We start from the raw sequence: 26,534 nt of genomic DNA on the forward strand, positions 1-26,534 counted from the left end.
CCATTCACTATGCCTGTTCCCAAGGGTGACTTCTATCTGGACATCTAAGAGTATGGATAAAATTTTGTCTGTTTGGGGACATTGTATCAATCCAGTCATCAACAGACACCCTTTTTTGGGTCTGGTTTCTACTGCTTGACATCTTCTCTGTAAAGTTCATCGAGATGTTGTGTGACATTGTAGACCATTCATTCTCCTGGATATATAGTATTCCTTCGTGTGCCTACCTCCCAGCTTTTCCCAATATTGGTAGGCACTTGGGTACTTTTGACCATTAGGGAGAGTCCTGCTATGAACATTCCGGTCCTTATCTTTCGGTAATGTAAGTAGACATTTCTGTCAGATGGAGGGTTAGGGGCAGACTTGCTGGATCAGGGGGAGGAGGAGGTAGGTTGTGGCTGCTCTAATCCATTTAGGAGACATGGTTGAAAGGAGTAGAAGCATGGATGTTCATTGTTTTTGTGTGTTGCCATCCCACGACTAGTCCGAAGAAATTCCAAGAGAAGAGGAAAAGAAGGTATAGCATCTCCCCCTTCGCTTTATTTTCTGGTGCTTTCTCTTGCACGCACACACACACCCAGGCATTCACTGCCTGGCCTTCACTCTCCTCATAACATGGGCTGCAAGGAGAAGGCTCCTTCTTGAGGTATTCTGAGGAACTGTCATAAAGACCCCTTGCCCCCAAATAGGCCCCGCACTGGCCTGATGTTGATGTCACAATTTCCTCTGCCAGACACGATAAATGAATGACAAATGGTTGTGGAAAAGGTAATGTTCTAACTTGAAAGACCAGCGCAGGCCAGTCTGAGGTCAGGTTCTGGGAGCCCAGGCTGGGCACCAATGCTGAGCCATTTAAGCCAGATGGATGTAGGCTGGGGCAATTACCAGGCCATCATGGTTCTGGGCCTCCAGTCTGAGCGGGGGTCCCTGTCAGAGTCAGGATTTGTGGACAGATCAGAGATCAACCTTGACACACTTTGGAACCCCTTGGGAAGTGTTTTAAAAAATCCTGACGTGCAGGCCATGCCCAGACCGAGCAAATCAGACACTGGGGATGAGCCCCAAGAACCAGTACTTTCTAAAGCCCCCCTACCCCACCCATTGCCAGGAGTTCCAGGGTGCAGCCAGGAGGTAATTTTGCTCCACACGGTACATTTTGACCCCTGGAGGCAATTTGGCCATGTCTGGAGACATTTTCCAGCTGTCACAACTGGAGGCAAGCACTACAGGCGTCTAGTGGGTTGAAGCCCGGGGTGCTGCCAAACACCCTACAGCCCAGCACAGCCCCCACCTCGCCCCAAATGGCAATCAGACTGTTAGAAAAGCCGCGTGCAAGACAAATTCTCATGAAGAGTGGGACCCAGCATGATCTTTTTAAAAGTCTGAGGCTTTGTCTCCGTGGGTTCCCTTGATCAGGATAATTGGATGACAAGTTATAATTTTGAGGTAGGCAATTTCTCCTGTCTCCTGCCTTCTAGAAGGGAAAGATGGCATCTTTTTCTCTTCACCTCCCCAGTGAAGTAACCTGCATGAAAAGAACCAGAAGAAATGATACAGCAAATTTACTTTCCTACCTGTGGCAACGTTCAGCATGTGTCAGGGCCTTAGAATAGCAACTGGGTTAACGTATCATTGTCCTCATTGCTGAGTTTGGGCCAGGTCCCCCAGTGTGTAGAATTTCCTTTGTCATATGAGATGTGAAAAATTGGAATTTTTTTTTCTTACCATACTGTAAGGCTTGTTGACAGCCTGCTGTTGGAGTTTTGGGTGATTATATCTTAGATGGAGAGATTAGAGAATGCCTTCACGTAGCATAACGAAATTCCTTGAAAATGGTCTGCACCATTCTGTACAGCTTGACATCTCTGCCCCAGAATTTTCTGGCACACATTTTCTGAACCACTCACTTAATTGAGATAGTGGCTTAGTAACATTTAAATGTATCACCTGTTTATATTTTATACTCCAAAGAGAATGCTCTTGAGAGTAGGGACTCTATATTTTATATTTTTATAACACCCACCTCAAACACAAATACATCCATTACAACCAGGTTTACCAGAGTGCTGTGTATGCTTTAAAAGCTCAGAAAATGATTATAGGGGTTGCCTGGGTGGCTCAGTCGGTTAACGGTCTGACTCTTGATTTCAGCTCAGGTCACGATCGCAGGGTGGTGAGACGGAGTCCTACATCGGGCTCCACACTGGGCATGGAGCCTGCTTAAGATTCTCTCTCTTCCTCTCTCTCTGCCTCCCCCACTCCCCTCAAAAAAAAAGAAAAAGAAAACGATTTTAAAAAGAAGGAGAAAGAAATGAAGGAGTGGAGGGAGAAAGGAAGGGGAGAGACAGAAGGAGGGAGTGAAGGAAAGAAAGAGGGAAGGAAAGGACGAAAGAGACTTGATGTGAGCCCTCATATATTTGGTTCATCTAATTATACTAAAGTAATGACATCCTACAGGGTGTCTGATCATCCAGGAAACATAGGATAAATTTATCGATAAGCAGTCCATTAGCTACATTTTCAAATATTTCTAGACTTCCTGGATGCCCTGGAGTATATGTATTTATGTATTTATTTATAAATTTACAAATCCTTTCTTTTCCCTGTATTTTTAGGCTCTTCAGGCATTCTGTAATATAGCTATTTTCATATATTATATTATATATAATGTTACATGTATCACTTCTTTTCAGATTAACTCTTGAACCCATTGCTTTAAATTTAAGTGTATTTCACCTTAAAGGATTTCTGGCATTTGAAGAAAAACATAGTGAGCCTCTTATTTGAAATAGAAACTAACATTTCTCCTGTAGGTTCTTCATTTTGGAAGATAGTCTGTGTTAAAGAATTCGGGGGCAGGGGATGGGGAAAGAAACCAATCTCTCATCTGAGCGATGTCCTAAGGTTTGGGTGGCACTGGTTTTCAGGAGACAATCTGCTGGCCCAGAGCTTCCGTGCAGGTTTGCACTGGGACTACCTGGAAAGGCTTATTAAAAGAGCAGGTTTCTGGGCCCTCCTCCAGACTGGCTAAAGCAACATCTTAACATCTCCATTTGAGGCAAACTTCCCTGGTGATTCAGTGCACCCAAGATTTGTTGTGTTAAAAACAACAGATTTTACAAGTCCCCAGTGCCACTGCCCAATACGTGCAGATGTGTGGCAAGTACCAATCTCAACAAGTCCCCTTGTAACTAAGGCCAACAAATAAAAGCAGCTAAGTGGAGAGAATTGCCATGGGCGCTGGCAGCAGCCGGCTCACTTCCAGGAGCATCCTTTTGGGGCTACTTTTATGAGAAGGAGGAATATGCAGTTGGGTTCTCAGAGGAAGTGTCTTGTAATAACAGCCAGTGGAAATGGCAGTAATCATAAGCAGCAGCCACTGAGTGCTCACTCAAGGTTAAATGGTGTGCTAAGCACATGACATGCCCATGCGCCCGATCCTCCGGTGAGGCTAAAAGGTAGGTAGGGTTATGATCTTCACCTTACAGGTGAGGTGCAGAAAGGCAGTTCGGTCAAACAAGTCAACCCATGAAATGAAGGTCCCTAGAGGAAATTGTTGGGATAACAGGAAGCTTCAACAATAACAAGGACTATGATGAAAAAGTTCAATAATAATTAAGAGGGAAGACACTGGATTCATGAAACAAGAATGTGACATGATCAAATAGAACACATGGGGGCGAAGTCCAAGTTCTTGGAAATTAAAATAGAGTCCTTAAAGCGTTTAGTAAAGGGTTGCAAGATAAAGTTGAAAATAGGCGCACCTGGCTGGCTGAGTTGGTAGAACGTGTGACTCTTGATCTTGGGGTCATGAGTCCAAGCCCCACGTTAGGTGTGGAGCCTACATTTAAAAAAATATATATCTTAGGAAATAGAACAGGAAAGAGTAAGAAATACAACCTGGGGGAGAGGGGAATCAGAAAATCAGATGGAAGACATTTCACCAGCCTCACCACTCCCCCCGACTCCCCAGCCAAGTCCGGCCTGGGGGAGACCTACTTGTGTGTGTGCCATGCGTCAAGCTCGACACCGTGTGTGTTTGACTGATGTAGGGCTCTAATTCGGAGATCTGAACCACTCAGACAGAAATCCCCAAGAGTGAGGACTTGTGTTTCCCTCAAAAGGCATAGTGAAGAGTCAAAGGGATGTCAAGACTCAGGTCCAAGATGGCTCCGGACAGAGAGATCAGCACAAGGGAGGACTCAACTGATCTGAGTAAGGGAATGTGAGGGAATTTAGCTTTCATCTCATTGTCCCCTCTCACCCACCTGGGAAGAAGGAAGGGGACAGAGAGACAGACATAGAGGCAGAGAGGAAGGCCAAAAAGGGCTAAGTCACGTATTTGACAGCTGGAGTTATAGTGAACAAAAATAGCTATGGAACCTTGTAAGTGTGTAAGTTGGCAAATAGTCAATTTTAAGAGTGTGAATGGCTGCAAGGCTAGCCTCCTCTTTCTCCCCCAGACCTTCAGTGATAAAATCTGCTCCTCATAAGACCTTGTGTGACCGGGTTGATTTTTAGATGTGTGGGAATACACTGTGACAAACAGGGACATTCTGTGTGGCACACACAGTGGGGAATCTGGAACAGGACTGACTCAGGAGAAGGAAGAGCTGGCAGCCAGCCGTGGCTGGGACAAACATTAACCACCCCACCCCATTATCCCCAACACTTCAAGTCCCCCAGAGAGATGGGGAGTGATCTGGGACCTTCTGCACACATTGGATGCCGTTTGACCAAACATTGTTTGAAACTCAAGGACAGGGTTACCTTAGGTGACATCATTGTTACATAAACATGATTTCATTTAAATTCATGACAAATCTGCGAGTTAGTCCTTACTGTCATGATTTTACAGAAGAGGACATGTAGAGAGGTTAATATGGAGGTCAGAAGACTTACCCACTTATCAGTGGCTGAGCTGGGATTCAGAGCCAGGACTCGTTGGTTCCAATACTCATGTTTCTCCCATTACACCGGGTCCCACAGAAGGAATGATATGCCAAGTTCAAGGCTTCGACCCTTTGCTGAAGGCACTGCATTTCCGAGCTGCTGGCTTTGATATGGCTGAAAACACTCAAGTGTGGCATAGCCTTTGGTCTAAGGGTAGGTAATTTATCTCTATAACATCTCCTGATTGCTTGAGGCTTTTACTTCTCTCCTCCTCTTCCTCCTCTTCGTCAATTCCAAAACCTATTCTGTTTCCTTCCATAAGCAAGCCAGCCTGAGCTATAGACAGCCTCATTTATTTAAACTATAAAGGAAGAGCCCTGGGAAGTTAATCAGACTGCCAGGAATCTGGAATTTGCTGATGAATGGACATTTGGCTGAGCATAGTAAATTCTCAGCTAATTGAAAGCAGATAACAAGAGTAATGCATCCACCTTGAAAAATATCACATTCCTAATAAATAATTGGAAATGGCAATCTTTTGACATATGAACTGAGAGGATAAAGTCTTAAATAAATTCTGGACTCATTCCTGTCACATATATTACACTGTATTTAGCAGTTGTGCTATATGAGAAGATTAAAAGCTATAAATCTCTTTGCAGCACCATCTATGGCTATGTTTTAAACCCAGAATAAATAGGAATGGGGTTTTTTGAATACCTCATAGAATATTGACTTCCATGGTTTTAATGTTGAGCGCATGTGCATGGAGGGGTGGGGGTGGTCCTTATTTCCCTCTTCTTCATTGAGCCCATAGTCAGAGGAAACAGATATTTAAAGACATCCAGGAGTCACCCAGTCATCTGACTATTGACACAAAATGCATCTTCTAGAACGTTCTTGCTAACGCCGGTGTGATCTGTGGACCAGAATAGCATGGACATCACTCAAGACCTTGTTAGAAATGCAGAATTTCAGGTCTCACCTCAGAGCCTCATTTTAACAGGATTCCCAGGCAATTCTTGTGCACATTCACCTTTGAGAAGTCTTGCCATTGTGTTCAATCCAGGATGAGTCTAGGTAACTTGAACGATAGTAGAGCCAACGGGATTTATTCAGGATTGATTTCACCCCAGGCTCTGGGATAGGCCTAATGCTCAAGCCTATGTACTTAGACCTTTCTTTTCCCTCCCATCTCCCCCTAGGAGCCGGACTCTGCCTCCTGCCGATCCTGAATTGGTGCTGAGCTCCAGAAGCCAGGTCCTTGTCCTGCCCCACTCCCTCCCTCCTACTCCTCAGTTCAGTCTCTCTCTCAGGGGCTCCATACTGTTTGGGGCTCTTTTCCGGTGGACTGAAGATCCCAGGCCCCTTCTTAGCCTCCCAGAAACTGCAGCCTTGCCCGGGGATGTCTTGGTCCCTGGCACCCATGGGTCCTTGCCTCCTGCCAGCTTCCGAAGATAGTACCCACCAGCATGCTCAGTGAGGCCAAGGTGCTACGGTGGCCGGGAGCTCACAGGTAGACTACTGAAGGGGGAAGCACAGAACCTCTAACATCTGTCCCTGCTCTGGAATCCTCTTCGATTTCTGGATGCCGCAGACTCCCTGAGATTTCTAAAGTCAGTTACTTTAAAGTGAGGTGTTTTAGCCATCATTTCTTGAGCACCTACTATATGTTGAAGTACTCCACCGGAAGTCATTTCCTTATATTGTCTCATTCATTTCTCACAAAAGCCTAACGAGAAAGATTTTTATTTGTTTATTTGAGAGAGAGAAAAATTACAAGCTGGGAGAAGCAGAGAGAGAGATTTTATTTATTTATTCATTTATTTGAGAGAGAGAGAGAAAGAGAAAGCACGTGTTGAGAGAAGCAGAAAGAAGATTTTATTTATTTGAGAAAGAGAGAGAAATCACAAGTTGGAGAAGCAGACTTGCTGCTGAGAAGAGAGCCTGATGTGAGGCTCGATCCCAGGACCCTGAGATCATGACCAGAGCCGAAGGCAGACACTTAACTGACTGAGTCACCCAGGTGTCCCGTATTTTTGAAGTTTTATTTAAACATGTTGTATAGTAAAATGCACAGATCTTCATTATACAGTTAGATGAATTTTGATGCATGTACACACCTGTGTAGCCCATACCACAGTTAAGATATAGACCATTTTCCTCACCACAGACAGTTCCCCTCTGCCCCTTTTCAGTTAATTCTCACCACTCCAGATACCACTATTACTCGACTTCTAACCCCAGAGATTCATTTTGGCTATTCTAGAAGTTTCTATCGATGGAATCCTGAGGCGTGGTACTCTTCTGTGTCTGGCTTTTTCCACTCCACGTGAAGTCTGTGAGCGGCAGCCATATTGTTGTGTGGACCAGCAGCTCCTGGTGAGATATCTTAATCCCCATGTTACCTGCGTGTAGATGAAAGATTGGAAGATTGATCTTATGAGAAGGGCCAGAGCTGCTATTAAAATCCAGCTCAGTCTGACTTAAAACCTCATGTAGCATCATCTTCACGCTTAGGTTCTGAGTTGCTTCAAGGTGAAACTTAAGCCAAAAGGATAAATTAGAGCCATTCTACCATCATCTGGAAAGAACGATTTGACTGCAATGCTGGTGCTGCGCGATTTTTTCCCCGCTCTTATGCCTTTCTGATATGAATAGAAGTATCTATATTTTATTGCTTTTTACTCCTATAGGACTTCCCCCCCCCCCCATGTAACTTAGCTAATCAATTTCTTTCAGTTTTTCTTTAAACATTTAAAATGGAAAGGATAGAAATATATTAAAATAATTACTAAAGAATTAGTTATACATAAGGGTTGCTTTCCTACACCATTCCAGGGAAAGAAAAGAATAAGAATGAATATCTGGAATTTAGGGTAAGTGTAAGAAAAAATTTTCTGATAGAGTTAATTATTTAATCAGAATGGATTACTACTAGGAACATGCTTGGCAATTTTTTTTTCAATTTACTATAGTTGATCATGCCAAGTAAGAGTAAACCTGTAATCACCTTAGACACCATTATTAAATTATTAATATTTTTTGGCTATTTTAGAACACCTGGTTTTCTTTCACTTTCCTCCATAGCTTTTATCGTTAGATTGTTCAGTCATTCCCACAGCTTTCCATGAAGACTTTCTGAAATTTATTTTATTTATGTGTTTATTTATTAAAGATCTTATGTATCTATTTGACAGAGAGAGCAGGATCAAAAGCAGGGAGAGCAGGCAGGAGAGGGAGAAGCAGGCTCCCTACTGAACAGAGAGCCCGACACGGGGCTCCCTCCCGGGACCCTGAGATCATGACCCCAGCTGAAGGCAGATGTTTAACTGACTGAGCCACTCGGACGCCCCCTATTTATTTATTTTTGAATATTGATTTCTTTATCTGAGAGAGAGAGCGCGCGCTCGCGAGAGCGCCCACGCGCAAGGGGGAGGGGCAGAGAGAGAGGGAAAAAGAGAGTCCCAGGTGAATTCAGCCCTAAGCACGGAGCCCAATATGGGGCTCGAGCTCATAGAATTCCCCATACCCAGAATGCCATTACATATAAACATGAACATGTTTAACAGACTTACTGCTCTGTCCCCCAGATTGTTAATGGGAAGGCTAAAATCTAACAGCTCCAAGACTGGCCTTCAGGGCCCTCGTTCAAGTGTGAGGTTCATACTACCATCCTACTGACAGTTAAGTTATTTAGAGCATTGTGTTTACCTGTCCAGCTTTGGGCAAGCTCTATGGTGGCTCTTGATGGGCAATTTAGATGAAGATACTCCATAAATGTTACATCCTTGTGCCATTTCCAGCATATTACCAGGCAGAGTAGTATAAAGGCTTGGATGGACAGATACAAGATTTAAAAGCCGAATCTGCCACTTACAAGCTGAGGGACCTTGGGCAAGGCACTCAGCTTCTCTGAGCCTCAGTTTTCTCATCAACGAGATGGAGATAATAATAGCAACTTCACAAAGTTGTCAGGATTAATGGTGTTTTTCAGGTGCTTGGCATATCCAAGAGACTGCTATTTGATGACCACTCCATTCATAATGAGCCTCTTTGAGTATGAACTTTAACCTTGTGCCCTCCCCCCCAAAACTGTATGGTTTGGACCACAAAGATTTTTCCATGTTGCTAATGAGTCTGCTGTTCCAAATAAAATCAAAGCCTATTTATTTATTTATTTATTTTAGAGAGAGAGAGAGAAAGAGAGGGAAAGAGCAGGAGAGGAGCAGAGGGAGTCGGAGAGAGAGAGAATCCCTAACATGCTCCATGCCCAGGGTGGAGCCGGATAAAGGGCTTCATCTCATGACCCTGAGATCACGACCTGAGCCAAAATCAAAAGTGGGGCACTAAACCGACATAGCCACCCAGATGCTCCAAAGTCAAAGCCTCTTAAAGTCAAGAGCAATTATATATATTATCCAGCAGTTTTAAGATGAGAAATTCTGTTGAGTTAACTCCTTACAAAACTATGAAGATTGGGAAGTCTGGGTGTCTCAGTCGGTTAAGTGTCTGCCTTCGGCTCGGGTCATGATCTCAGGGTCCTGGGATTGAGCCCCCCATTGGGCTCTGTGCTCAGAGAGGAGTCTGCTTCCTTCTCTCCCTCTGCTCCTTTCCCCACTCATGCTCACTCTCTCACTGTCTCTCTTAAATAGGTAAATAAATAACTAAATAAAATCTTTTTAACAATTATGACGATGATTTTCCTATATCCATTTTCTTCTTAGGACTTAACCGCTTATCCTGCTCCAATTTTATTCCTATCTTTTCTGAAAACAAGAAATGACGTGTGTCGTTCTGTAATTTCTGGGGCCATCCCTTTTCCCATTTTGTTATGAAAGATTTGCACAGGCACCTTTTATTATTCCCACACAACTTTATTATTCCTACACAACTTTATTAGTAAGACCTCCTTCCAGATGGTGGGCCAGTCACTGTCATTTCTATGTAACCTGGAATGAGGCAACAGGTCTGGTCCTTTCCTGTGTAACCAGACCATTATAAATTCTTTTTTAAAAGATTTTATTTATTTATTTATCAAAGAGAGAGAGAGCAGAAGCAGGGGAAGGGCAGGCAGAGGGAGAAGCAGGCTACCTGCTGAGCAAGGAGCCCAATGTAGGCTTCAATCCCAGGACACTGGGATCATGATCTGAGTGGAAGGCTGACGCTTAACTGACTGAGCCACCCAGGCTGACTGAGCCTAACCAGAGCATTATAAAATGACCTTGCCCGTGCACAATACCGCAACACATTGCTGTCACGCTCCCCATCTCAGACATGACCTGTCCTTGTTTCCATTTCGGTGGCCACTCATTCATGGGTAGTTTGATCTACGTTAGATCATTAGTAAAGATGTAAAATAAAGACATACTGATGGCCAGAACCCCCTCTCCGGAGTTGGCTTGTTTGGAAAGCCCTGAAATGATGAAAAGGGCCATTCTTTATGGTATCACAATGACCTACCCTCCTTCCATGAATTATAAAAATGGTAGGTCCAGGGAGTGTGGAACATGTCACATGTTTGATGTTTAATGATGAGTCTGTTCCAGAGACTGAAGAAATGTTTGTACCCAGCAAGCTAAATCTGGTTTGAATCTGGACTTGAATGTTGTTCAATGGATTCAAGCACATTGAAAAATCATGAACAAAGGGTATATAGGGATAACACAAAATGTCCTGCTTAAGTTTACCCTTCTGTGGCTTTCCATTTTATAAAAGAGACTTCTGGAATGCCTGGGTGGCTCAGTGGGTTAAGCATCTGCCTTCAGCTCAGGTCATGATCCCAGGGTCCTGGGATGGAGTCCCACATAGAGCTCCTTGCTCAGTGGGGAACCTACTTCCCTCTCTGCTTGCCTTTCCCTGAGCTTGTGTTCTCTTTCTGTCTCTCTCTGACAAATAAAATCTTTAAACATACGTGTGTGTGTGTGTGTGTGTGTGTGTAAAAGAGACTTCTAACAAAGCTGTGTGTGGAAGGGGAGTTGCTTTCGGATGAATCTTGATTTATCATCTTATTTTTGTGACCTAGAGTATCAGTTTGCAATACCTAGAATATTCATGGATCTAGGCATTGATCATTAATGGCTGGTAACATCACAAAGACACAATAAGATATGATGTACTTCTTAATAGAAGAAGACACACCACCACATATGAAGTTATCTTGTCAAAAAGAACAAATAGGAACAATGAGGACAGAAAACATATGAAATGACACCATAAAGATGTCATCAACAAAATCCAGACTGTGGCACGTCTGCAGAACAAGAAAAAAAAGAGAGTGGAGGTACCTAAAGGAATAAAGAGATTTAAGAGACAAATTATTCAATCACAGTATGACTCTGTGTAGATACTAGTTCAAACAAACAAATGGTTCAGAAAAGATTTATGAAATAAATGGAAATTTGAACACTGACTAGGTATTTCATGATCTTAAGGAATTATTAATTTTTAAGGCATGATCATTTCACTGTGCTTATGTTTTTTTGAAGTATCCTTATCATTTGAAGATGCAATATTGCAATATTTACAGATAAGACGATCTTATGTCTGTGATTTCCTGCAAAGTTACAGAGGAGGGGAAGAGGTAAGTAAAGGGAGTGATAGATGAAAGAAGATAGGTACTGGCTGAGGTTGGGTAACAGGAGCTCATTGTATTATTCTCTTTACTTTTATAATCCTTTTAAGTTTTTCATAATAAGAAAGGTAAACCAACGCATTGTGAGATCCTGAATCCCAAAAGTGAAAGTGAAATCAAGCGAGGTACTGATAGATTAAATTAGGCTCAACATTTTACATATGCTTACACAGAGAGGGGGATTAATGCACTAGAAACTAGAGTTTCAGCAAGACTCAAAGGTTCTCGTCCAAAGTTCTGAAATTGGTACTCAGCAGGGCCTGGCTCTGAACCCAAGTCCTTGTGCCTTACGACTCGTACTTCTAACTCCCAAGCTATCTGTCTGCTGCGTACAGGTGTAGAAGAGTCAGATAAAGAGGAGAAAAAAAAAAACCACCTTATTTATTGATTGGTGTCTTTGTACCAGGCACTTTACACACCTATTATCTCATTTTTTTTTAAGATTTTATTTATTTGACAGAGAGAGAGAGATCACAAGTAGGCAGAGAGGCAGGCAGAGAGAGAGGGGAGGAAGCAGGCTCCCTGTGGAGCAGAGAGTCCGATGTGGGGCTCCATCCCAGGACCCTGGAATCATGACCTGAGCCGAAGGCAGAGGCTTTAACCCACTGAGCCACCCAGGCGCCCCCTCCTATTATCTCATTTTAATCCCATCTTTAAACCTCTGGGTAGGCCTTTATGAACTCAAGTGTACAGAAGGTGACATGGAGGACGAGAAAAAGAAAAGAACTTTCTCAGAGAGTCCCATAGCCCCTAAGTGAAGGATCGAGAGTATTCACTGGGCTCAGTCCGATGCCAGCACATCCTGGAGCCACTCCCAGGACAATGACAGAAATATATGTGCAAACAGACATAGTCAGTTGTGTGATAACATGACGTCTGCATGAATGTACTGCCTTCAAAGGATGGGAGAGGATCCCACCTTCGTTCCTTCCACAAACTAGGGAGCTCTAAACTTGTGTTTTAACATAGGTTTTTGCAGCAAGAGCTTTTGGTGCTCCGCCTTGGCAAAGTGACACCCCAGCGTCAGCCACTTCGGTCTGCTTTCAGGAACTCAGCCCACCCAGGACAGCGTGGAATTATAGGAGTTTGTGTGAGTGAGCCTGTGTGTGTGTGTGTGTGTGTGTGTGTGTGTGTGTGTGTGTGAAGTTAACACTCTGGGGTGGGGTATGGGAAGGTGGGGGTGGGGCAAGACCCTCCCCCACTGGGAGATGGGAGTCAGAAGAGAAACGTTCCAGGTTTCCATCTTTTGAAGAAACAATTCCAGTGCTGAGACACGGTTGGCCATTCTTCAGAAGGTCTGTGTTGCCCACAGAGGTAACCAGCTCAACAACACGTTATCTTTTCACTCCGTCTCGCATTCCCTGTTCCTTCGTGCTCGCTTCCATGATCACCTACCAGATGAAATCCCTACACCCAGCTTTCTGTCTCAGCTCTACTTCTGATGGAACTTAAACCTTTCTTTCTCAATAAAGAAATTCTGAGGCTTCTGCCCGGGGCGGCCGCGTGGGAGGGAGGCCGAGATGGCAGATGAGATCGCCAAGGCTCAGGCCACGAGGCCTGGTGGCGACACAATCTTCGGGAAGATCATTCGCAAGGAAATCCCAGCCAAAATCATTTTTGAGGATGACCAGTGTCTTGCTTTCCATGACATTTCCCCTCAAGCACCAACTCATTTTCTGGTGATACCCAAGAAACATGTATCCCAGATTTCTGTAGCAGAAGATGATGATGAAAGTCTTCTTGGACATTTAATGATTGTTGGCAAGAAATGTGCTGCTGATTTGGGCCTGAAGAAGGGTTATCGAATGGTGGTGAATGAAGGTTCAGATGGGGGACAGTCTGTCTATCATGTTCATCTCCATGTTCTTGGAGGTTGGCAGATGAATTGGCCTCCTGGTTAAGCTTGTTTTAGGGTTGATTTTCCCTCCTCTAAGCAGTGGTCAATATTTCCCAGTTCTGTAGGTTAAACAATATACTTCCTTTTGCCTATGTATGGAGAGATTGAGGAAATAATTTTTAAAAGCCATACATAATAAAAGATAATGTTGCATGGTTAAAAAAAAAAAAGAAAAAAAAAAGAAATTCTGAGTCCACTCAGAATTGTGTTTGTTCATTTATAAATTATATTCATGATTACCTCATGATATATACCATGAGCATGCACTAAGATTCTGAAAGGGTGATATAAGCATAAAATAGGCAATATTTTAAAAATAATTTTGAAAAATTTCTGTTTTCAGTTTATTTGTTATAGTTTACACAATGTGGTTAATATTATTTTCACTACTTACAAAATTTATAAAAGATAAATAGGCATTTATTGAGGATGTGTACTCTAAATATTCTTTTGTTTTGCCCTCTAAATATTCTACTGATCGGTTGCACATTAAGAAATTGAGACATCACAGCTCTAGACTGGCTTTGGCCATTCCATTTTTTAAATAGACTTGCTTTTTTGAGAAACTTGAGGCTCTCAGCAAAATTGAGCAGAAGGGGCGCCTGGGTTGCTCAGTGGTTAAAGCCTCTGCCTTTGGCTCAGGTCATGATCTCAGGGTCCTGGGATCAAGTCCTGCATCGGGCTCTCTGCTCAGCAGGGAGCCTGCCTCTTCCTCCCCCCTCTCTCTCTGCCTGCCTCTCTGCCTACTTGTGATCTGTCTGTCAAATAAATTTTTTAAAAAGTCTTTAAAAAAATTTGAGCAGAAAAGTCAGAGCATTCTCATATACCCCCTGCTCCCACACATGTACAACCTCCCCACTATCAACATCCCACACCAGAGTGGTACATTTCTTACAATCAATGACCCGACCTTGACCCACACCATCACCATCAAGTTCACAGTTTACATTAGGGTTTACTCTTGGGTACATTTCATAGGTTCAGGCAAATATAAAATGACAGGTGTCCACCAATATAGCACCATATAGACTAGTTTCACGGCCCTAAAGCAACCCCTGTTCCCGATCTGTTCGTCCTTCTTTCTCCCCTAACCCTTGGCAACCACTGATCTTTTTACTGTCTCTATCATTTGGCCTTTTCCAGAATGTCATATAGTTGGAAGTATACAGTGTGTAGTCTTTTCAGATTGGCTTCTTTCACTTAGAAATATGCATTTACATTTCCTCCATATCTTTCTATAGCTTGATTGCTCTTTTCTTTTTAATGCTGGATAATATTCCATTGTCTGGATGGGCCACATTCTATCCATTAACCTATTGAAGAATATCTTGGGTGCTTACAAGTTTTGGCTATTATGAATAAGCTGCTGTAAACATCTGTATGAGCTTTGTATGGCCATGAGTTCTCAACACTTTGGGGTAAATAATAAGGAGCACAATTTTTACGTTGGTAAGAAACTGCCAAACTGTCTTGCAACGTGGCTGCACCATCTTGCATTCCCACCAGCAATTAATGAGAGTTCCTGTTACTCCACATCCTCACCAGCATTTGGTGTTATGGTACTGTCAGTGTTTTGGATTTTTCCCATTCTACTAGTTGTGTCATTGCATCTCAGTGTTGTTTTACTTTGCAGTTTCCTAATGACATGTGATATTGAGAATCTTTTCATATGCTTATGTGTCATCTGTATGTCTTTGATGAGATGTCTTTTCAGATATTTTGCCTATTTATTTACTTATTTAGACTTCTTAAAATTAAACATTTTAAAATTTTAAGGTAAGAATACTTTCACATGCGTTTATAAGAAATTCTAAAGAGAAGTATCATGTTTCCTTTACCCATTTTCACCAATGCTACTATAAAACAAAACAAGACAAAATAATATTTTGCCCATTTTTGGATCGGGGTGTTTGTTTTCTCATTGTTTAATTTTAAGAGTTCTTTGCATATATTGGATAACAGTCCTCTATCAGGTATGTCTTTTACAGTTATTCTCCCCCAGCCTGAGGTTTGTCTTATTCTCTTGACTGTGTCTTTCACAGAGTGAAATGTTTTAATGAATGAAATGAATGAATGAAATCTAGCTTATCGATGATTTCTTTCATGGATTGTACCTTTGACGTTGTACCTAAGTCATCACCAAACTCAAGATCATCTGGATTTTCTCCTATGTTATCTCCTGGGACTTTTTTAACTTTGCATTTTACGGCTAGGTCTGTGGCCCATTTTGAGTTAGTTTCTGTAAAGGGTATAAGGTCTGTGTCTAGGTTCTTTTTTTTGTTTTGTTTTGTTTTGGTATGTGGATATTCAGTTGTTTCAGGACTGTTTGTTGAAAAGACGAAATTTTCTCCATAATATTGCCCATGTTCCTTTGTCAAAGATCAGTTGACTATATTGGTGTACGTTTATTTCTGGGTTCTCTATTCTGTTCCATTGGTCTTTTTATCTGTTCTTCCACCAATACCACATAGTCTTGTTGTGAAGTCTTATTGTAGCTTTATAGTTACGTTTTGGAACAGGATAGTGTCAGTCTTCCAAATTTGTCTTTCTCCTTCAATACTGTTTTGGCTATTCTGAGTCTTTTGTGTCTCCATATAAACTTTAGAATCATTTTGTTGATATTCACAAAATAACTTTCTGTGATTGGGATTGGGATTGTGTTGAATCTATAGACCAAGTTGAGAAGAACTGACATGTTGGCAAGATTGAATGCTCTTATCCATGAACATAAAACATCTCTTCAATTAATTTAGTTCTTTGATTTCTTTCCTCAGAATTCTATAGCTTTCCTCATATAGATCTTGTATATATATTGTTAGATTTATATTTAAGTGTTATGTTTTTGAAGGTGCTAATGTAAGTGGTGTTGTGTTTGGTGGTTTTCTTTTTACACCAAAACAATTTTATTCTATTTGCTTTATTATTATTATTTTTAGATTATTTATTTGTCAGAGAGAGAGAGAGAGAACACAAGCAGGGGGAGAGGCAGGCAAAGGGAGAAGCAGGATCCCTGCTGAGCAAGGAGCCGGACATGGTACTCGATCCCAGGACCCCGGGATCATGACCTGAGCCAAAGGCAGATGCTTAACCTACTGAGCCACCCAGGTGCCCCTTTTCATTACATTTTTAGTTTTCATTCCATTAGAGTTAACATATGGTGTTATATTAGTCTTGGGTGTACAACAGAGTGATTCGCTAATTCTATACACTACTCAGTGCTCATCATAAGTGTATTCTTGAATTCCTATCACATATGTCACTCATGTCCCCTACCTCCCCTCTAATAGCCATCAGTTTGTTCTCTATAGTTAGGAGTCTGATTCTTGGGGTGCCCGGGTGGCTCAGTGGGTTAAAGCCTCTGCCTTCAGCTCCCGTTATCATCCCAGGGTCCTGGGATCCGGCTCTCTGCTCAGCAGGGAGCCGGCTTCCTCCTCCTCTCTCTCTGCCTGCTTCTCTGCCTACTTGTGATCTGTCTGTCAAATAAATAAAATCTTTTTTTTTTTTTTAAAGAGTCTTTTTCTTGGTTTGTCTCTTTCTCTCTCCCTTTTTTCCCTCTCCTTATTTGTTTTGTTTCTTAAATTCCAGATAGGAGTGAAATCGTATGGTATTTGTCTTTCTCTGTCTGACTTATTTTGCTTAGTATTATACTCTCTAGCTCCATCCATGTTGCTGCGAATGGCAAGATTTCATTCTTTTTTATGGTGGAGTAATATTCCACTATATATATTCTATTCTTCTTTATCCATTCATCTATCAGTGGACACTTGGGCTCTTTCCATAATTTGGCTACGGTAAATAATGCTGCTATGAACATAAGAGTGCATGTATCCCTTTGAATTAGTGTTTTAGTATTTTTTTGGGTAAATACCCCATGATATGACTATTGGATCACAGGCCAATTGTATTTTTAACTTTTTGAGGAACCTCTATACTGTTTCCCATAGTGGCTGCATCAGTTTTCAGTCCCACCAACACAAGAGGTATTGTATTTTTAATATCAAATTCCACTTGTTCACTGCTGGCATTTAGAATGGTCACTGACTTTTGTATATTAACCTTTTATCCTTCAGCCTTGCTGAAATCACTTATTACATCCAGGAGGGGTTTTGTCTTATTTTGTTTAGTTGTGAGTTCTCTCAAATTTTCTATGTAGGTAATACCGCCATCTGTAAACAAAGATCGTTTTATTTCTTCCATGCCAATCTGTATAGTTTTTACTTCCTTTTCTTCTGTTATTGCACTATTTAGGGCTGCTAGTACAATATTAAAAAGGAGTGATGAGAGAGGACATCCTTGCCTTATTTCTGAACTAAATGAAAATGTTTTAATTTTCTCACCATTAAGTATGATGTTAGCTGTAGGAGGTTTTTTTTTTTTTCTTTTTTTAAGCTTTTATCTATTTATTTATTTATTTATTTGTGTGAGAGAGAGAGAGAGAGAGATTAGGCACAAGCAGGCAGAGCGGCAGGCAGAAGCAGAGAGAGAAGCAGGATCCCTGCTGAGCAAGGAGCCCAATGCAGGACTCGATCCCAGGACTCTAGGATCATGACCTGAGCCGACAGCAGCGGCTTAACCAACTGAGCCACCCAGGCATCCCTGTAGGTCTTTTTGTAGATGTTCTTTATCAGATTTCTACTCCTGGTTTACCAAGACTTTTAAATTATAAATGGGTGTTGAATTTTATTAAATGTTTTTTCTGCATATACTGATATAATTATATGTTTTCTCTGCTTTGGCTTGTTGATGTGATGGATTGATTACATTAACTGATTTTTAAATAATGACTCAACCTTGCATACCTGGAATAAATCCCAGTTGGTAAAAAATAATTTTTATTATTGTTGACTTTTTATTATGTCCCATTATTATTCGTTTGTATTATTAAACATGAACAAAACCCCTCTTTGATCATACTAAATTTACTTTATAAGCGAGAGCAATGCAATTGAATACGCTTTGTACTTCTTGAAAATCTTAGTTTACCACTTTGGTCTGGTGTTTAGTTTGTTTTGATAAAATTTGGCTTTAACGGTTTGACATGGGTGGGAAAGACATTGGCAAGGATATATACATGGAAAAGGAAGAAATAGGGGAGCCTGAGTGGCTCACTCTGTTAAGCCCTCAGGCTCTTGGTTTTGGCTCAGGTCATGATCTCAGGGTCCTGGGATTGAGCCCCGTGTCCAGCTCCATGTTCAACGGGGAGTCTGCTTGAGGATTCTCTCTCTTGCTCTTCCTCCCCTCCCCATGCTAATGTTCTCCCTCTCACTCTCAAATAAATAAATGAATCTTTTTTTAAAAAGAAAAGAAAAGAAGATCATTGGTTGCATTGACTAATTATAACAGTTGTTTTATTTTTCTAGCCCTATGTCAGTCATGCAAAGGTTTTTGTTGAAAACTAGCTGGTGAATTTCTATCTTTTAATATCGAATTGTTCTAATAAAGCAACCAGAAGATTCGTGTTTGAGAAATCTCTTTATTTGGAAGATAATGTAAACAAGACTGAAAAATCTCATCGCTGTGTTTTTGACAAGTATGCACGTAAGAAAGCTTTTATAAGTGTCACCCAAACACACTGTTTTCTACGACAGACCTGTACCCCTGAAGCAAATAATACATTCTATGTTAATAAAAATAAAAACACAATAGAGGAAACTTCCAAACATCTCTGTTCTCTCCATGGCATAGATTTGTTTCAAAAAATAATCTCTCCCTCATTGAAAAAAATATCCATTTTTAAATCTCAAGGAGCTAGATTATGTGCATTTATAAAGTTTCTCCTAAACAATAAACATTATGTTTACCGGTCATCCTAGGAAAAGTCAGCAAATTTGGAACTGTTATCGAAAGTAAAAGAAAAATTCAGAATTCATCGTTTAGTTTCACTCCTTTTAAAATTGCTTTTCCATAAGTCTTCCATCTACCGTGGAAGCCATTTTCATGGTTTTGCTGATCCCATCAGGCAGTTTTATACACATTCTGCTGTTTAAGATACTATACTACACACCACCACCTAGCCCAGTATCCAAACTGTAAATCCTTAAAATGCACAGATGGCAAGTCAGTAAGGGAAGATGCCACTGTATTTTTACATTTCCTTTTAATTGAGATGAAATTCAAATAACACAAAATGGACCATTTTAACCATTTTCCAGCGTACAGTTCACCAGCTCGTAGCGTATTCATAATGGTGTGCAACCATCACCACCAATTCTAGAACCCCCCAAAAGCAGCATTGTACCCACCAAAGAGTCACTCCCCAGTCTGCCCTCTGGCCCTCCATTGGCAACCACCCATCTGTTTTCTATCCCCATTGCATTTTGAAGCTCTTTCTTTTCCCTCAGAACACGGTGCCTACTGTGTGAACAAGCCAATTCAGCCAGCATATTAACTATCATCAAAGCCTATTTCATTTCCTCTTTACTTTTTTTAAGATTTTATTTATTTATTTGTCAGAAAGAGAGGGTGCACAAGCGGGGGAGTGGCAGGCAGAGAGAGAGAGAGAGAAGCAGACCCCTTGCTGGGCAGGGAGCTCCATGCGAGGCTCGATCCCAGAACCCTGGAATCATGACCTGAGCTGAAGGCAGAGGTTTAACCCACTGAACCACCCCGGCACCCCTCTTCCTCTTGAAAAATGAAAACTATGGGTCATCTGGGTGACTCAGTCAGTTAAGCTTCTGACTGTATCTCTGATTGTGATCTTGGGGTCCTGGGACCAAGCCCTGCATTGGGCTTTTTGCTCAGAGGGGAGTCTGCTTCTCCTTCTCCCTCTGCCCCTTGCCCTACTTGTGCTCCCTCTCTCTCTCAAATAAATAATAAAATATTTTTTAAAAGTAAAAATAAAAATGAAAAATGAGAGAAATTCTAATGATTTCTTTCTGAAGACTGCAACAAGTCTTTAACTGAGCACAGTTTCCAGAATGCTGTAGGTGTTCTGCAACTCACTGTTGGATGAACAAAGCAATTTCCTTCTTCTTTTTAAATCTTTCTCTTTGTCTCTCTCTTTCTTGAACACACACACACACACACACACACACACACCCCTTTTCCTTTTACGTATAAAACAAATTGAAGCTAATATGAACTTGTTACTTAAATTTCAGGTAGACTGAGAATTGCATTAGTCACCACGTTCCCTTCTAGGTCTAGAGTTCCATGAGGACACCCACTGGTAAGGTGTACATCTACTGCTGTGTACCTGGAACAGAGGGGTTTTCCTGGGATACTGGGACAGTCTGGGGCAAACCAAGACAGGTTGTTCCCTCCGTCTACCTGGACATCTGTATCTTTGTTGGATGCCCTCATCAGAACCTCTGCCTTAGGGGTGTGGGTCCAAAGCTCCAGCTATCCGGTCTGCTGCATTACCCTGTCTGCCCACTCTGTTCCTGAGGGTGAGTCCTCCTTGGAGGAGCCTGGGGCAGTTATAAATAGGATCTGGGCCTTCCTGGCTTCCTGGCCAAATATCATCAAGATTGCATATGAATTTCTCAGACACCACCAATCCTAACCTTGATTCAGCTTCACAGTCAATATTGTTGTTTTCCTTTTTGATTTGAAAATGCTTTTAGCAATGTCAGCTTCATGTCCACAGGGAGGTTGAGACCTCACAGCAGTTTCTAGATCCCTCCCAGGGACCTTTGAGCACTTTGGGGGTTAGGGGGAGAAGGCTACATAAGTCACAGGATGTCTTCTCCATCTGTTACACCAGCCTCTTCACATCCAGAACATGCCGGGACCCAGCCCCCTGCCAGAGGCAACCGTGACACTGGGAGTGTCTTCAGGATCATCTCAGAATTCCCGGGCCCTATGGCAGGGAGTGAAATCACAATGTTACAATTATTTGACAAGCATAGTACAAGATTTTTCTTGTATTTTTCTCTATATATTAGTTATTTGTACACAAATGTGTTTAGAAAAGAAAGTTAAAAAAAAAAAGAGGCTTCATATAAATCTCCCTTTTTATATAATCTTGGTAGATAGTTTGAAAAAGTAAAGTATATACAAGGTTCACAAATTTAAGCAGCCCAGAGATGAACACAATTAAAGATGAGCATTTCTCCCATTTTGCCTCCAGTGTCTCTCCCCAAAGGCAACTACTGTTAATATGTTTTTGTCTCTCCCTCTCCACCCCCCAAATTATTTAGGTATATACCAAGAAATCAATCAGTCAATCAGTCAGTCAATATCTATCTATCTTTCTATTCAGATTTCTATCCTTGTTTACACACAAAGAATCATTCCATACATACTCTTCTGCACCTTGAGTCTTAGAGATATTTCCACGGTAGCTCAGATGATCCTTTCTTGGTATTTCAAAATGACAACAAGAAGTATAGCATAATGGTTAAGAGCATAAACCCTGAAGCCAAAGGCAGGGAGAGCAGGAGGGAAAGAAGGAAGGAGAGGGAAAAGGTGGAGAAGAGAAAGAGAGAGAGCAAGAGCGTGAGAGAAGAAGAAGAAGAAGAAGAAGAAGAAGAAGAAGAAGAAGGAGAAGAAGAAGAAAGAGGAGGAGGAGGAAGAGGAAGAGGAGGAGGAGGAGGAGGAAGAGGAAGAGGAGAAGAAGAGGAGGAGGAGAAAGCGAAGGAGAGGAAGGAGGAAGTGGAGGAAGTGGAGGAGGAGAGGGAGGAGGAGGACGGCGACAACCATAAAGGAGTCATGGAGCATAGAATGTACATGTACATTTTGGAGGGTTCTATTCCAGAAAAGCTTTTATTCAGGAGAGGCTTTCTACCTCATAGGAGCAGGCTTTATGCTAGATAGGTCTGCATGCCAGGCCTGATACCCACCCCCCCACCCCGCCCCAACCAAAATAGGTAAGGAGAGAAGGATCTAGGGAGAAGAGCAGATACGGCTCAGTAGATACCCTCAGGGCTGTAGAAATATTGTAAATCTTAATTTTACTTAAATCAGTTTAATTTCTACTATAATACCATCATACTGGCTTGATAGGAAATCAAAATCTTTAGGAGCTACCATTATTCCTAGGGTGATGCAAAGGTCCTGTGGTAGTACACGTGACAAGACATCTGGGATTGCACATGAACAGACACGCATGTGCACACCTTTAAGTCGTCAGGTGAACTCTCTGAACTTGTTACATTTGGGAAGTCCCTCCTCACAGCCTCCATGCTCCCATTTCCTCCCTGGGGTGCTTGGAGCACAGCAATCTTCTTGAGAATGGGAGCCCCCCACGGCCAGAGGAAGCCTCCTTGCAGCACCCCACAGTCCTCTCCTGAGGTTTGTTTGGCTTAATCCCCAGGTCTCCTCTGTTCTCAGAAACCACAAAATGTGGCCCCTTTTCGGTTTCTCTGGCTCTTTTTTCTCCAGGTCACTGCCTTAATGCACACTCTCCTCTTCTCCTGTGACCCCCATGCCATGCCACATTGTCAACCTCAGTTGTCTCCACTGCCAACTGCCCCTGAGGTGAAGAAGCCCAGGTAGGAGCAGTTTCCAGCTGGGAACAGGAAAGGGAGAAGGGAAAAGACATATGAGGAGAGGGAGGATATAAATTAGTACCTCAGAAAAGTTCTTGTCACATTAAGAAGGAACTTGAACAGTTTTTCTGAAACACCTATCCCTATTCAGGGATGTTGTAATAAATGGGCTATTTTTATTTTTCAAGTAAGAAAATCAGCCCATCACTCTTGGAATTTCCCAGTTTCACCATCAAGCAGTCACAATATCTACCGTGAGGAGCCTGTGCTCTCTTCTGACAGGACTGCCAATACAGGACAAAGAAGCTTTGAGTGTCAGTATGGCACAAGGTTTGGGGTGTATAATGCTCAGGCTTGGTCAGAAGAGGAAGTGAAGCTTCATAGACCTCGGTCCAGGTTTAATTCTGAGTGTTCATGTAGAAAGACAAACATCTCATTACTCATACAGGATGACACAAAGAAAGTTCTGGACTAATTTCCACCAAACCTCCTCCTCTCATACCACAGAACAGTCAGGGACTTCTTGGGCAGTCCAAGCCAGAAGGGAAATTCAGTCTGGCCTGAGGAGGACATTTTGTTTCCATGTGGTCCTGAGTGGACTCTTGCATGGGCCATTCTGGAATAATCTAGAACTCAACACTTTCAGACTATCCCTGGACACTCTCTACTGAAAGCCCATTGAAGGCAGGCCTGGGTCTTTCCTGACATTGTATTCCTCCATGCCTTTATAGCACTTGGCACACAGCAAGGGTGTACACAGTCTTAGCCGAATGAGGGAATACATGGAGAAAAGAATGAACGGGCATGTCAGAGTAAAATACCAATGGCGCACGCAAAACCACAATAATCAAGATGATCTCCGTAAGAATGCTGTTCATCACTGACAGCCCTCCTGGGGCAGAAGCAGAAGCATATTCAGTCCAGAGCTGGTGTTCATACTGGGCAGCGCCCAGTGGGAGGGAAGTGGGGGGTGGGAAGAAGCTGGTGCCTTCAAGAGTGAGCAGAGCATGGCCCCGGCCGGTGGAGTCCCAGCACTAAATGTCTACCTCTGCTGTGTCCTGACACTCTTAGCTGACTTATTCCCCCTTTTTATGATCTGAGGATTCTCACATTTCTCATACCTCACCCAGAGACAGCGGGGTCTGACAAGTGGCCCGTTGGAGCTCAGAAGGGATGGGTGGCCATGGAGACCTGGCTTCACTCAGAGGGGTCACCTTACTATCTCACTCTTGGGTAAATTTACAACTTTGAAAATTCTAATTGCCACCCAGCTCCCACATTCCGCCCCCCACCCTGCCCCACTACTGTCTGCCACACCCTGCCACCTCTGACCCTGGGGGCTAGGTAAATTATATTGCCTACTAATTGAGCGTGCTGCTCCTACCGCGCAGTAATGAGTCAGAGGGACTTGGCCGTGTCTGCTCTTCTGGCTTTACTCCTCTCATAAACATTCAGTGACAAACTTTTTCTTTGGCCTGGGGTCATAAAGAGGAAAAAAACCCTCTTAACTTTTTTTTCCAACTTAAGGCTTCAGTGAAATATTTTCCACCATCCTCAGCAAGACATAATACTTCATGTCATGAATAAGTTAATGAGAAAAATATGAAGCCCTCCCCCAGTGTCTCAGGGACCCATTGGGCATTTTGCCTCTCTCAGGACCAGTTACTCTCCAAGGCTTTGGGGCTCCCTGAGAAGTCTCTGGGTTGAGTTTCATCCCAAGGCCCTGGGGATTAGCCTCTCAGCCGGCTGCAATTGCATTTACCTTGAACTTGGACATCTCTCCCTAGAGAACCTTGCTTAGAACTCCCTGAGGAGCTGTCAGGTGGGTGAATGGCCCAGAGAAAGCACTGCCAAGTGCCAACTATGAAGTACTTCAATATGGCCCTTTTCATATTTTATTTCATCTCTGGGTCAAAAATGTGCTTACCTAAAGAAGAGTGGCCAGACCGTTTAGCGAGGCCCTCAGCTGGTTCCCTACCATCTGGCCCCAACCTGCCTTGGCAATATTACTTTCCACAGCCCCTTTCCAGCTCTAAGCAAACAGTATTACCACCGCTGCCTGAACTCTCCTCCTGCCTAAAAAGCTCTTCCCTTCAACCAAGCTAAATCCTTCTTCTTTAGGAAAGACGACTGGGTAATAAATTAGGGCTTCTTCACACTGATATTCTTTAAATATTTACTCTATGTTTTTAGTGTGTGTGATGGAGGGAAAAGCTGGTGTTTTTACTAATACAAATAATATAAAGAAACAGATTCACTTTCTAATTCCCTTCCAAGGGCTAAACAGAGTCAATGTTCTAGAAAAAAAAATAAAAATCAACAAAACCTTTCTGTATTTTTAAATCATTTCTGTTCTCTCCAGTTTTCTTTTGTAATTTCCCAAGTCACATAACTTTTGGGGAAGCACATTATGAAGCTTGAAACACAGCTTATGAAATCTATCACTCTTTCTTAGTAGACAGTCCCCGCCAAACACCATTCAAATTCAGAAGTTTATTTGACCATTCACGATGGATGGCCAAAATTAACGAGACAGGAAACAACGTGTGTTCGAGAGGATGTGGAGAAAGGGGAACCCTCCTACACTGTTGGTGGGAATGCAAGCTGGTGCAGCCACTTTGGAAAACAGTGTGGAGATTCCTTAAGAAATTAAAAATAGAGCTTCCCTATGACCCTGCAATTGCACTACTGGGTATTTACCCCAAAGATACAGATGTAGTGAAAAGAAGGGCCAATGTTCATAGCAGCAATGGCCACGGTCGCCAAACTGTGGAAAGAACCAAGATGCCCTTCAACGGACAAATGGATAAAGAAGATGTGGTCCATATACACTATGGAGTATTACGCCTCCATCAGAAAGGATGAATACCCAACTTTTGTATCAATATGCACGGGACTGGAAGAGATTATGCTGAGTGAAATAAGTCAAGCAAAGAGAGTCAATTATCATATGGTTTCGCTTATTTGTGGAGCATAAGGAATAACACGGAGGACATGGGGAGATGGAGAGGAGAAGGGAGTTGGGGGAAGTTGGAGGGGTAGACGAACCGTGAGAGACTGTGGACTCTGAAAAGCAATCTGAGGGTTTTGGAGGGTTGGTAGGTGGGAGGTTGGGGGAGCCTGGTGGTAGGTATTAGGGAGGGCATGTATTGCATGGAGCACTGGGTGTGGTGCATAAACAATGAATTCTGGAACACTGAAAAGAAACTTAAAAAATAAATAAAAATTAAAAAAAAAGTTTATTTGATGGTAACGGGTCTTAGGTGGGTAGCAAGGCCCATGGCAGTTGTAGCTTATACAACAGTCCATGTAAACAGATCAGCAAGGAATAGAGATAATATATCTATATTAAGTATGTGTTATATATAATAAATATGTATGACATCTATGTATAATATAGATATGTATAGCTTTCTATATATCTCATATATGCATATTATATGGATATTATATATATTATATACATATAGGTATAGATATGTATATATGTATAGATATATATGTATAGATATCAATATCAATATAGATATATTTCATATTAATACTCTATCTTCTTGGATGGGAACAGAATCAATTTTATATTTTACCTAGTTAGTAAGAATTTGAATGAACAAACCTGAGTTAAGGGGTACCATGTTTATAATTCACCCTAGGATTTTCTTAGTCTCCTCACAAAACC

At 42.1% G+C, this 26,534-nt stretch overlaps 1 pseudogene across 1 annotated transcript; it reads left to right on the forward strand.

Annotated features, from left to right (window-relative positions):
- Nucleotides 1-12,996: 12,996 nt before the first annotated feature.
- LOC309856737 (adenosine 5'-monophosphoramidase HINT1 pseudogene) lies at nucleotides 12,997-13,609 on the forward strand (annotated as a pseudogene). The gene has a single exon. The product of its transcript is annotated as an adenosine 5'-monophosphoramidase HINT1 pseudogene (transcript).
- Nucleotides 13,610-26,534: the final 12,925 nt, after the last annotated feature.

This window comes from Mustela nivalis, assembly GCF_964662115.1.
Source record: "Mustela nivalis genome assembly, chromosome: X".
Lineage (NCBI taxonomy): Eukaryota > Metazoa > Chordata > Mammalia > Carnivora > Mustelidae > Mustela > Mustela nivalis.